Raw genomic sequence first — 13,622 nt, 5'->3', positions numbered from 1 at the left:
CTCAAAGGCACACTTTTTAAATAGAAAAACAACCAAATTGGACATTCTAATTCTAATGTCCAAATCTGGACATTCTATTGGACATTCTTTTTTGTTGTTTAACAGTAATTTTTTTGAAACTCAACTTCCTCTCTCCAGATAGCAAAAGCTCAGGTTGCCCAGCCCGGGGGTGATACAATCTTCGGCAAAATCATTCGCAAGGAGATTCCTGCAAAAATATTATTTGAAGATGATTGTGAGTACGTGAGTGATCACACGGCCACCAGAGTATTTATTGAAAATGAATATTGTTGTTAATTTACATGTGTATAGATATATATAATAAAGAGTTTTTATTCAGCAGGCAGGCACCTAGCACTGTTTTTTTTGGTTAGCCGTGTTTCTTACGCGATAGTTTGCAAATGAAATGGCAACTGGATTGATGCAAATAATCATGATATCATTCTTCCGGGTAGGTATAGACTAGTTTGTAGCTAACATTTAATAATTTCCTTCTATGCATCCTCATATATTTTTCCACTTCCTTAATTAGTTGTTTTAAACCTGAATGTTTTACTTCATGTTATGAGGCATGTTATGAGGCATGTCAAAATTCGACAAATAGAAATGTTGATGGAAATATTTATAAACATATGTGCTCTCCTGTTCTATTGGTTTGCAAATAAACTTTTATTGTCTAGCAGGCAAACGCATTATCGTAGTCATATTAGCAACCCATGATAGTTGTTGCATCTTTAGATCTCACCTCTTTCTAAATTTCTAATGGATATTTCCATCTCTTTCCATGAAACTGCTTTCATGTGCAGTTCACATTTTAGAAAAGTGTTTTCCCACAGAATGCATTTTGTAACATTCATGCGTAGGCCTACAGTGCACATTGCTGCACTTCAAATGTGAAGATATAGTTTATCAACATTTTAAGCTAAACATTCTGATCTGTTCCATCAGCCTTATTAATGTATATGGCATATACCTCCAGTAAACTACCTTTATACACATCAGTGGGGATTAAAACCTCTTAAATGTAACTAAATGTAATCTACATAATCCCCAAAAGTAATTATCATGAGAGGGCCATAAACAATAACTAGTAATGCTGTGTACTCCAATAAAGGCTCAGAATATCACCTTTCTGGTAAAAAAAATAGTTATTCATTGCTGAGGTGTAGTCACTTTTGAGGACACAAGCTCAAGTACACAGTAAAAATATGAAAATATAAATATTTTACAAAAGTAGTGCACTGGGCCTTTACTAGTCCTGTATTAGTGGACCGATATAGCCATCTGTAGCGCAGGCTAATGTTTTATTTATTCATTTGTTAATATTTTTTAACAAAAGTAGTGCACATGATTAGTAAAGTGCATTACTTAGCCCAGTGCATTACTTTTGTGAAAAAAATCGAAATAAAAAAACATTTGCCTGCGCGACAGACTGCTATAACAGTCTGTTAATACAGGACTAGTAATGGCCAAGTGCACTACTTTTGTGAAAAAAAAATTACAAATAAAAAAAAGAAGCATTAGCCTGCGCTACAGACGGCTGTATCGGTCCGCTAATACAGGACTAGTAATCAGTGGCGTGTATTCATGAATGCCAAGAGAAGCCAGGCTCCCCCCAAAAATTTACCAATAAAAAAAAATGATAACATAAAATTATTTATCTTTCGTCTCTGTGTGTTTCATCATTTTCCTTCAATTCGGAAGAGTGAATGTATCTCACAGGAGAAAGCTTCCGAGCGAGCGAAACAGTGCCCCTCTGTCTCTCTACGTGTAGGCCATCTATATGATTCTATCTGATCCAAATGATTACAGTGTGACATTGTTCACGTCCGTAGAGAATGCAAGGGAAGGAAGCCAGCGAGCATCTGTCCTCCCTTGACAAAAAAGTATACATTTTTGCCAATCAGCCTTGAGCTAAACTTTGTGTGGAAAGCCAGCTTGGATTTGGCATCACTCCTATCAAATCACATAAAGAGCATACGTCATTGACAGAAAAACTTGCATTGATTTATCTCGTTGTGTTGTTGTCCTCTGGTGGCGAGCTAGCCAGCTAGCTAAAATTGACCCTTTCCTAAATTAGCAATGGATGGAGATAGGGATTTGGACTTGTGGTTTTACTTAATTCTCCGTACTAGCTAATGATTATAACGACGATTCTGATCCAACCATTAATTTACACATTGTTGTGCCACTGGCCTGAGAGGATGGAAGTTCAATATGTAGCTAGATGTAGCTCACGTTCATCCTGTTTCCATTGATCATACATTGCTTCTCTTCGAATTCTCTTCGATTATAATCACAGCCGCATATATTCCCCCCCAAGCAGACACATCGATAGCCCTGAACAAACTTTATTTGACTCTATGTAAACTGGAAACCACATATCATGAGGCTGCATTCATTGTAGCTGGGGATTTAAACAAGGCTAATCTGAAAATTCTATTTTTTATTTTATTTCACCTTTATTTAACCAGGTAGGCAAGTTGAGAACAAGTTCTCATTTACAATTGCGACCTGGCCAAGATAAAGCAAAGCAGTTCGACAGATACAATGACACAGAGTTACACATGGAGTAAAACAAACATACAGTCAATAATACAGTATAAACAAGTCTATATACGATGTGAGCAAATGAGGTGAGAAGGGAGGTAAAGGCAAAAAAAAGGCCATGGTGGCAAAGTAAATACAATATAGCAAGTAAAACACTGGAATGGTAGATTTGCGATGGAAGAATGTGCAAAGTAGAAATAAAAATAATGGGGTGCAAAGGAGCAAAATAAATAAATAAATAAAATACAGTAGGGAAAGAGGTAGTTGTTTGGGCTAAATTATAGGTGGGCTATGTACAGGTGCAGTAATCTGTGAGCTGCTCTGACAGTTGGTGCTTAAAGCTAGTGAGGGAGATAAGTGTTTCCAGTTTCAGAGATTTTTGTAGTTCGTTCCAGTCATTGGCAGCAGAGAACTGGAAGGAGAGGCGGCCAAATAAATAATTGGTTTTGGGGGTGACTAGAGAGATACAGTGCCTTGCGAAAGTATTCGGCCCCCTTGAACTTTGCGACCTTTTGCCACATTTCAGGCTTCAAACATAAAGATATAAAACTGTATTATTTTGAGAAGAATCAACAACAAGTGGGACACAATCATGAAGTGGAACGACATTTATTGGATATTTCAAACGTTTTTAACAAATCAAAAACTGAAAAATTGTGCGTGCAAAATTATTCAGCCCCCTTAAGTTAATACTTTGTAGCGCCACCTTTTGCTGCGATTACAGCTGTAAGTCGCTTGGGGAATGTCTCTATCAGTTTTGCACATCGAGAGACTGACATTTTTTCCCATTCCTCCTTGCAAAACAGCTCGAGCTCAGTGAGGTTGGATGGAGAGCATTTGTGAACAGCAGTTTTCAGTTCTTTCCACAGATTCTCGATTGGATTCAGGTCTGGACTTTGACTTGGCCATTCTAACACCTGGATATGTTTATTTTTGAACCATTCCATTGTAGATTTTGCTTTATGTTTTGGATCATTGTCTTGTTGGAAGACAAATCTCCGTCCCAGTCTCAGGTCTTTTGCAGACTCCATCAGGTTTTCTTCCAGAATGGTCCTGTATTTGGCTCCATCCATCTTCCCATCAATTTTAACCATCTTCCCTGTCCCTGCTGAAGAAAAGCAGGCGCAAACCATGATGCTGCCACCACCATGTTTGACAGTGGGGATGGTGTGTCCAGCTGTGTTGCTTTTACGCCAAACATAACGTTTTGCATTGTTGCCAAAAAGTTCAATTTTGGTTTCATCTGACCAGAGCACCTTCTTCCACATGTTTGGTGTGTCTCCCAGGTGGCTTGTGGCAAACTTTAAACGACACTTTTTATGGATATCTTTAAGAAATGGCTTTCTTCTTGCCACTCTTCCATAAAGGGCAGATTTGTGCAATATACAACTGATTGTTGTCCTATGGACAGAGTCTCCCACCTCAGCTGTAGATCTCTGCAGTTCATCCAGAGTGATCATGGGCCTCTTGGCTGCATCTCTGATCAGTCTTCTCCTTGTATGAGCTGAAAGTTTAGAGGGACGGCCAGGTCTTGGTAGATTTGCAGTGGTCTGATACTCCTTCATTTCAATATTATCGCTTGCACAGTGCTCCTTGGGATGTTTAAAGCTTGGGAAATATTTTTGTATCCAAATCCGGCTTTAAACTTCTTCACAACAGTATCTCGGACCTGCCTGGTGTGTTCCTTGTTCTTCATGATGCTCTCTGCGCTTTTAACGGACCTCTGAGACTATCACAGTGCAGGTGCATTTATACGGAGACTTGATTACACACAGGTGGATTGTATTTATCCTCATTAGTCATTTAGGTCAACATTGGATCATTCAGAGATCCTCACTGAACTTCTGGAGAGAGTTTGCTGCACTGAAAGTAAAGGGGCTGAATAATTTTGCACGCCCAATTTTTAAGTTTTTGATTTGTTATAAAAGTTTGAAATATCCAATAAATGTCGTTCCACTTCATGATTGTGTCCCACTTGTTGTTGATTCTTCACAAAAAAATACAGTTTTATATCTTCATGTTTGAAGCCTGAAATGTGGCAAAAGGTCGCAAAGTTCAAGGGGGCCGAATACTTTCGCAAGGCACTGTATACCTGCTGGAGCGTGTGCTACAGGTGGGAGATGCTATGGTGACCAGTCAGCTGAGATAAGGGGGGACTTTACCTAGCAGGGTCTTGTAGATGACATGGAGCCAGTGGGTTTGGCGACGAGTATGAAGCGAGGGCCAGCCAACGAGAGCGTACAAGTCGCAATGGTGGGTAGTATGTGGGGCTTTGGTGACAAAACGGATTGCACTGTGATAGACTGCATCCAATTTGTTGAGTAGGGTATTGGAGGCTATTTTGTAAATGACATCGCCAAAGTCGAGGATTGGCAGGATGGTCAGTTTTACAAGGGTATGTTTGGCAGCATGAGTGAAGGATGCTTTGTTGCGAAATAGGAAGACAATTCTAGATTTAACTTTGGATTGGAGATGTTTGATATGTGTCTGGAAGGAGAGTTTACAGTCTAACCAGACACCTAAGTATTTGTAGTTGTCCACGTATTCTAAGTCAGAGCCGTCCAGAGTAGTGATGTTGGACAGGCGGCTAGGTGCAGGTTGCGATCGGTTGAAGAGCATGCATTTTGTTTTACTTGTATTTAGGAGCAATTGGAGGCCACGGAAGGAGAGTTGTATGGCATTGAAGCTTGCCTGGAAGGTTGTTAACACAGTGTCCAAAGAAGGGCCAGAAGTATACAGAATGGTGGCGTCTGCGTAGAGGTGGATCAGAGACTCACCAGCAGCAAGAGCGACCTCATTGATGTATACAGAGAAGAGAGTCGGTCCAAGAATTGAACCCTGTGGCACCCCCATAGAGACTGCCAGAGGTCCGGACAGCAGACCCTCCGATTTGACACACTGAACTCTATCAGAGAAGTAGTTGGTAAACCAGGCGAGGCAATCATTTGAGAAACCAAGGCTGTCGAGTCTGCCGATGAGAATGTGGTGATTGACAGAGTCAAAAGCCTTGGCCAGATCAATGAATACGGCTGCACAGTAATGTTTCTTATCGATGGCGGTTAAGATATCGTTTAGGACCTTGAGCGTGGCTGAGGTGCACCCATGACCAGCTCTGAAACCAGATTGCATAGCAGAGAAGGTATGGTGAGATTCGAAATGGTCGGTAATCTGTTTGTTGACTTGGCTTTCTAATAACTTAGAAAGGCATGGTAGGATAGATATAGGTCTGTCGCAGTTTGAGTCAAGAGTGTCACCCCCTTTGAAGAGGGGGATGACCGCAGCTGCTTTCCAATCTTTGGGAATCTCAGAAAGAGAGGTTGAACAGGCTAGTAACAGGGTTGGCAACAATTTCGGCAGATAATTTTTAGAAAGAAAGGGTCCAGATTGTCTAGCCCGGCTGATTTGTAGGGGTCCAGATTTTGCAGCTCTTTCAGAACATCAGCTGAACGGATTTGGGAGGAGAAATGGGGAAGGCTTGGGCGAGTTACTGTTGGGGGTGCAGTGCTGTTGACCGGGGTAGGAGTAGCCAGGTGGAAAGCATGGCCAGCCGTAGAAAAATGCTTATTGAAATTCTCAATTATGGTGGATTTATCAGTGTTGACAGTGTTTCCTATCTTGTGGGCAGCTGGGAGGAGGTGTTCTTATTCTCCATGGACTTTACAGTGTCCCAGAACTTTTTTGAGTTAGTGTTGCAGGAAGCAAATTTCTGCTTGAAAAAGCTAGCCTTGGCTTTTCTAACTGCCTGTGTATAATGGTTTCTAGTTTCCCTGAACAGCTGCATATCACGGGGGCTGTTCGATGCTAATGCAGAACGCCATAGGATGTTTTTGTGTTGGTTAAGGGCAGTCAGGTCTGGGGAGAACCAAGGGCTATATCTGTTCCTGGTTCTAAATTTCTTGAATGGGGCATGTTTATTTAAGATGGTTAGGAAGGCATCTAAAAAAAATATCCAGGCATCCTCTACTGATGGGATGAGATCAATACCCTTCCAGGATACCCCGGCCAGGTCGATTAGAAAGGCCTACTCACTGAAGTGTTTCAGGGAGCGTTTTACAGTGATGAGTGGAGGTTGTTTGACCGCTGACCCATTACAGATGCAGGCAATGAGGCAGTGATCGCTGAGATCTTGGTTGAAGACAGCAGCGGTGTATTTAGAGGGCAAGTTGGTTAGGATGATATCTATGAGGGTGCCCGTGTTTAAGGCTTTGGGGAGGTACCTGGTAGGTTCATTGATAATTTGTGTGAGATTGAGGGCATCAAGTTTAGATTGTAGGATCAGCATATCGATTCTGGATCATTGTTGTTCTAACTTCCGCGGCGCATATAAGGCCCTATCCCGCCCTCCTTTCGGAAAAGCTGACCACGACTCCATTTGGTTGCTTCCAGCCTATAGGCAGAAACTAAAACAGGAAGCTCCCGCTCTCAGGTCTGTTCAACGCTGGTCCGACCAATCTGATTCCACGCTTCAAGATTGCTTCGATCACGTGGATTGGGATATGTTCCGCATTGCGTCAAACAACAACATTGACAAATACGCTGATTCGGTGAGCGAGTTCATTAGCAAGTGCATTGGCAATGTCGTACTCACAGCAACTATTAAAACATTCCCCAACCAGAAACCGTGGATTGATGGCAGCATTCGTGCGAAACTGAAAGCGCAAACCACTGCTTTTAACCAGGGCAAGGTGACCGGAAACATGACCGAATACAGACAGTGTAGCTCTTCCCTCCGCAAGGCAATCAAACAAGCTAAGCATCAGTATAGAGACAAAGTAGAGTCGCAATTCAATGGCTCAGACACAAGAGGTATGTGGCAGGGTCTACAGTCAATCATGAATTACAAAAAGAAAACCAGCCTCATCGCGGACCAGGATGTCTTGCTCCCAGACAGACTAAACAACTTCTTTGCTCGCTTTGAGGACAATACAGTGCCACTGACACGGCCCGCTACCAAAACCTGCGGACTCTCCTTCACTGCAGCTGACGTGAGTAAAACATTTAAACGTGTTAACCCTCGCAAGGCTGCAGGCCCAGACGGCATCCCCAGCCGCGTCCTCAGAGCATGCGCAGACCAGCTGGTGTGTTTATGGACATATTCAATCAATCCTTATCCCAGTCTAATGTTCCCAAATGCTTCAAGAGGGCCACCATTGTTCCTGTTCCCAAGAAAGCTAAGGTAACTGAGCTAAACGTAGCACTCACTTCCGTCATCATGAAGTGCTTTGAGAGACTAGTGAAAGACCATATCACCTTCACCCTACCTGACACCCTAGACCCACTCCAATTTGCTTACCGCCCTAATAGGTCCACAGACGACGCAATCGCAACCACACTGCACACTGCCCCTGCTGTTCATCGACTACAGCTCAGCATTTAACACCATAGTACCCTCCAAACTCGTCATCAAGCTCGAGACCCTGGGTCTCGACCCCGCCCTGTGCAACTGGGTCCTGGACTTCCTGACGGGCCATCCCCAGGTGTTGAGGGTAGGTAACAACGTCTCCACCCCGCTGATCCTCAACACTGGGGCCCCACAAGGGTGTGTTCTGAGCCCTCTCCTGTACTCCCTGTTCACCCACGACTGCGTGGCCATGCACGCCTCCAACTCAATCATCAAGTTTGCAGACGACACTACAGTGGTAGGCTTGATTACCAACAACGACGAGATGGCCTACAGGGAGGAGGTGAGGGCCCTCGGAGTGTGGTCTCAGGAAAATAACCTCACACTCAACGTCAACAAATCAAAGGAGATGGTCGTGCACTTCAGGAAACAGCAGAGGGAGCATCCCCCTATCCACATTGACGAGACAGTAGTGGAGAGGGTAGAAAGTTTTAAGTTCCTCGGTGTACACATCACGGACAAACTAAATTCGTCCACCCACACAGACAGCGTGGTGAAAAAGGCGCAGCAGCACCTCTTCAACCTTAGGAGGCTGAAGAAATTTGGCTTGTCACCAAAAGCACTCACGAACTTTTACAGATGCACAATCGAGAGCATCCTGTCGGGCTGTATCACCGCCTGGTACGACAACTGCTCCGCCCACAACCGTAAGGCTCTCCAGAGGGTAGTGAGGTCTGCACAACGCATCACCGGGGGCAAACTACATGCCCGCCAGGACACCTACACCACCCGATCTCACAGGAAGGCCATAAAGATCATCAAGGACAACAACCACCCGAGCCACTGCCTGTTCACCCCGCTATCATCCAGAAGGCGAGGTCAGTACAGGTGCTTCAAAGCACAGAGAGACTGAAAAACAGCTTCTATCTCAAGGCCATCAGACTGTTAAACAGCCATATTGAGTGGCTGCTGCCATACATGTAAAAATGTATCACTAGCCACTTTAAACAATGCCACTTAATATAATGTTTACATACCCTACATTACTCATCTCATATGTATATACTGTACTCTATACCACCTATAAGGTAGCTGTTGTGAAATTGTTAGGTTAGATTACTCGTTGGTTATTACTGCATTGTCGGAACTAGAGAAGTACAAGCATTTCGCTACACTCGCATTAACATCTGCTAACCATGTGTATGTGACAAATAAAATTTGATTTGATTTGATTTGATTGATCATTAAGCTAGGGTTGGACATGAAGATAGGGTTAGGGTTGAGTCGAGATGTGAACATGAGGCTAGGGTTATGGTTGAGCCAGGATGTGTACAAAATGGGATTAGAGTTAAGGTTAGGGTAGTTTCTGACTCATAAGACCATCCTACAGTAATTCCAGTCTAACTGGAATTCTCAACCGTCTTTCTAAAAGTTTAACCAGAATCCAAACCAAGGTTTCAGTCTGTTGCATCTGATTTCTTGTCCGAATCCTGGCTCAACCATAACCCTAGCATCAACCCTACCCTAACCAGCAACCCTACTGTAGCTTTATTTTCCCACCCCAGCTCAGCCCTAACCATAGCCTCAAACGTGACCATAACCCTAGCTTCATGTCCACATCTCGACTCAACCCTAACTCTAGCCTCAACCCTAACCCTAACCTTAACTTTATGTCCATAGATTAATGCTCAATCCTAACCGTTCCACAGGGCTCTGAGATGTTTTCCTCTGTCACCTTTCACCAAACCTTCCCATTGCAGAGTGGTGTGGTCCTCCACTAGGTGGTGGTATGGAATAACAAATCAAACAGAACATACTGTAAAGTGAAAACCTAAATGTCTTCATTATTCCTCAGTCAGCCATGCAGGTAAAAATGTATTTGTATCACTCACCACATTATAGCGGAATCCTTCGCTGACAGTTGGCTGTGGATTGCAACAGAGTTGCTAATGTCTAACAGCAGACAGCAGTGCTGTTTTACAGGAGCCACATACTGAAATGTACAATGGCATGTGGATTTGAAAAAATGGTTTCTAAACATATTTCCATTCCTGTCAAAACAACATGGGAGTAATGGTAGTAAGGACACAATGAATGGTTGTATTGTTTGTAGCAGTAGAAGGAGTAGTAGCTGTCATATTGTTCTCATCATCTTTGTTGTAGTTATGGAGTTGAGTGTAAGCCCCCTCTGAGAGGTGGAAATGTATTTGGTATTTTATTAGGATCCCCATTAGCTGTTACTCTTTCTGGGGTCCACACAAAACACAAAACACGAAACATAAGGACATAATACAGGACATCAATAGACAAGAACAGCTCAAGGACAGAACTACATACATTTATTTTAAAGGCTCACTTAGCCTACATATCAATGTATACACACAAATTATCTAGGAGATGGATGAATGGGATCTGGTTGACGGTCCACTGATATTTATTTTAACGTCATATTAAATCGAAACCAGTAAGGTGCAAATACTACCTTTATGTCTGTTTTCCCTTTATTCATTTTTTACAACTTTTTTTTGCATTAGGATTTTTGGCAGTGAATCCACCGTCAGCATGAACTGTGATGTTTTCATCACTTCATTAACACCTCCATGCCGAAATCATACATACAGTTCAATATGGACTCCACAGGAGGGCCTAAGGGGCATCACTGTGGACTCTGGAGCTGTCTAAAAGGCATGCGGATGCCTTAAAGGCATCCCACCCAAAACAGTTTGGAACAGTTTGTGCATATATGGATGGACATGTATGGACATTTTGGGATGTTTTTGTTCGTTTTGGTCTTCGGCAAGTGTTTTCTTTCAGCTGTTCATGCACAATAAATGTTTCCTCAAGACAAGCCGAAGTTGGTAGCTGAAGTCTATGCCCTTTCATCTGCGATTGGCTAATAAAGTGTTTGTGGTCATTCCACAAGAGATGAATTGCTTTCATGTACATTTTTTCACTTGAGAATACTGCACCAAACATCTTAGTTAGATGCAAAATTGTGCGACAAAGATTTCTTGAGATATCTTGGATTAATTCTGACAATTTTTTTCAGACTACGGCGTCTCAAGATGGACAAACAATACTATTTCTGCTTTAATCACGTTTTTGAAGAGGGGTTTTAAGGGAGTATGCGAGCACACTTATTCGCCTAGCCGAGTTCAACTAGGCGCCAGCTGAACCGAAGCATGCTGATGCCTTAAGGGGAAACAGTCCCCTCTAGCTAAAGCTGCTAAATCTGTGACTTGAGAATCAAACAGTTCTGCTGTTCACGGATAAAGTTTTATTGCAATTTCCTGTCTTATAAATGTTTGGTATTTGTCATTTGGAGTATGAGACGGTTATATCAATGGTGGTGTGAATCATTGAATTGAGTATTTTGAGTTAGTGTCTAAACTCAACAGAGGGGACTGTCCTAGCTTCTCTGAACCTGAGGATAGGTATTTCCAGACCCTCTGGCCAGCATGGTGGAAACTCAGGGCTAAAAATACATGTCCCTGGGCCTGGGCTGTCTGTCTCTGGACACCTGTTGCCAGCCCAACAACCAACAGCTGTTGGCCTCAATGCTACTTTCACTTTTCTCTTCTCCAACACTCCTGCAGCACCTCTGTGTGTGATCTCTGACACTGTCACCATAGGCACAACCCATGAGAAGAGAAAATGGTCTGACTAGTTGTATGCCAATGAAATCATGTGGGTGTCGTGTCACTCAAGGACTTCCATTGAAACAGAAGTGTGATTTATGATATTGTTGCAGGCATTTATTTATTGTTCATTCTCCCACACCATTCTCCTACACTCTCTATCCTACACTTTTAGCATGACTTGTATTGCTTTACTCCTACTGTTTTAGCATGACTTGCATTCCTATTACTCTGCCAAGTGTAAACTTTATATACAGTGGGGCAAAAAAGTATTTAGTCAGCCACCAATTGTGCAGGTTCTTCCACTTAAAAAGATGAGAGAGGCCTGCAATTTTCATCATAGGTACACTTCAACTATGACAGACAAAATGAGTGAGAAAAATCCAGAAAATCACATTGTAGGATTTTTGATGAATTTATTTGCAAATTATGGTGGAAAATAAGTATTTGGTCACCTACAAACAAGCAAGATTTCTGGCTCTCACAGACCTTCTTTAAGAGGCTCCTCTGTCCTCCACTCGTTACCTGTATTAATGGCACCTGTTTGAACTTGTTATCAGTATAAAAGACACCTGTCCACAACCTCAAACAGTCACACTCCAAACTCCACTATGGCCAAGACCAAAGAGCTGTCAAAGGACACCAGAAACAAAATTGTAGACCTGCACCAGGCTGGGAAGACTGAATCTGCAATTGGTAAGCAGTTTGGTTTGAAGAAATCAACTGTGGAAGCAATTATTAGGAAATGGAAGACATACAAGACCACTGATAATCTCCCTCGACCTGGGGCTCCACACAAGATCTCACCCCGTGGGGTCAAAATGATCACAAGTACGGTGATCATTCCCAGAACCACACGGGGGGACCTAGTGAATGACCTGCAGAGAGCTGGGACCAAAGTAACAAAGCCTACCATCAGTAACACACTACGCCGCCAGGGACTCAAATCCTGCAGTGCCAGACGTGTCCACCTGCTTAAGCCAGTACATGTCCAGGCCCGTCTAAAGTTTGCTAGAGAGCATTTGGATGATCCAGAAGAAGATTGGGAGAATGTCATATGGTCAGATGAAACCAAAATATAACTTTTTGGTAAAAACTCAACTCGTCGTGTTTGGAGGACAAAGAATGCTGAGTTGCATCCAAAGAACACCATACCTACTGTGAAGCATGGGGGTGGAAACATCATTCTTTGGGGCTGTTTTTCTGCAAAGGGAAGGAGGAGTGGCTTCGTAAGAAGCATTTCAAGGTCCTGGAGTGGCCTAGCCAGTGTCCAGATCTCAACCCCATAGAAAATCTTTGGAGGGAGTTGAAAGTCCATGTTGCCCAGCAACAGCCCCAAAACATCACTGCTCTAGAGGAGATCTGCATGGGGGAATGGGCCAAAATACCAGCAACAGTGGGTGAAAACCTTGTGAAGACTTACAGAAAACGTTTGACCTCTGTCATTGCCAACAAAGGGTATATAACAAAGTATTGAGATAAACTTTTGTTATTGACCAAATTCCTATTTTCCACCATAATTTGCAAATAAATTCATAAAAAATCCTACAATGTGATTTTCTGGATTTTTTTTCTTCTAATTTTGTCTGTCATAGTTAATCATTAATCTACACACAATGCTCCATAATGACAAAGCCAAAATAGATTTTTTGTCATTTTTGCAAATTAAAAAAATATATAAAACACATATCTTATTTACATAAGTATTCAGACCCTTTACTATGACACTTGAAATTGAGCTCAGGTGCATCCTGTTTCCATTGATCATCATTGAGATGTTTCTACAACTACACCTGTGGTAAATTCAATTGATTGGCCACGATTTGGAAAGGCACACACCTGTCTATATAAGGTCCCACAGTTTACAGTGCATGTCCGAGGAAAAACCAAGCCATGAGGTCGAAGGAATTGCCCTTAGAGCTCCGAGACAGGATTGTGTCAAGGCACAGATCTGGGGAAGGGTACCAAAAAATGTCTGTAACATTGAACATCCCCAAGAACACAGTGGCCTCCATCATATCATTCTTAAATGGAAGAAGTTTTGAACCACCAAGACTCTTCCTCGAGCTGGCCTCCTGGCCAAAGTGAGCAAT

Source organism: Oncorhynchus mykiss, chromosome 16 (genome assembly GCF_013265735.2).
Source record: "Oncorhynchus mykiss isolate Arlee chromosome 16, USDA_OmykA_1.1, whole genome shotgun sequence".
Taxonomy (NCBI): Eukaryota; Metazoa; Chordata; class Actinopteri; order Salmoniformes; family Salmonidae; genus Oncorhynchus; species Oncorhynchus mykiss.
Note: the sequence above shows the minus strand (reverse complement) of the source record.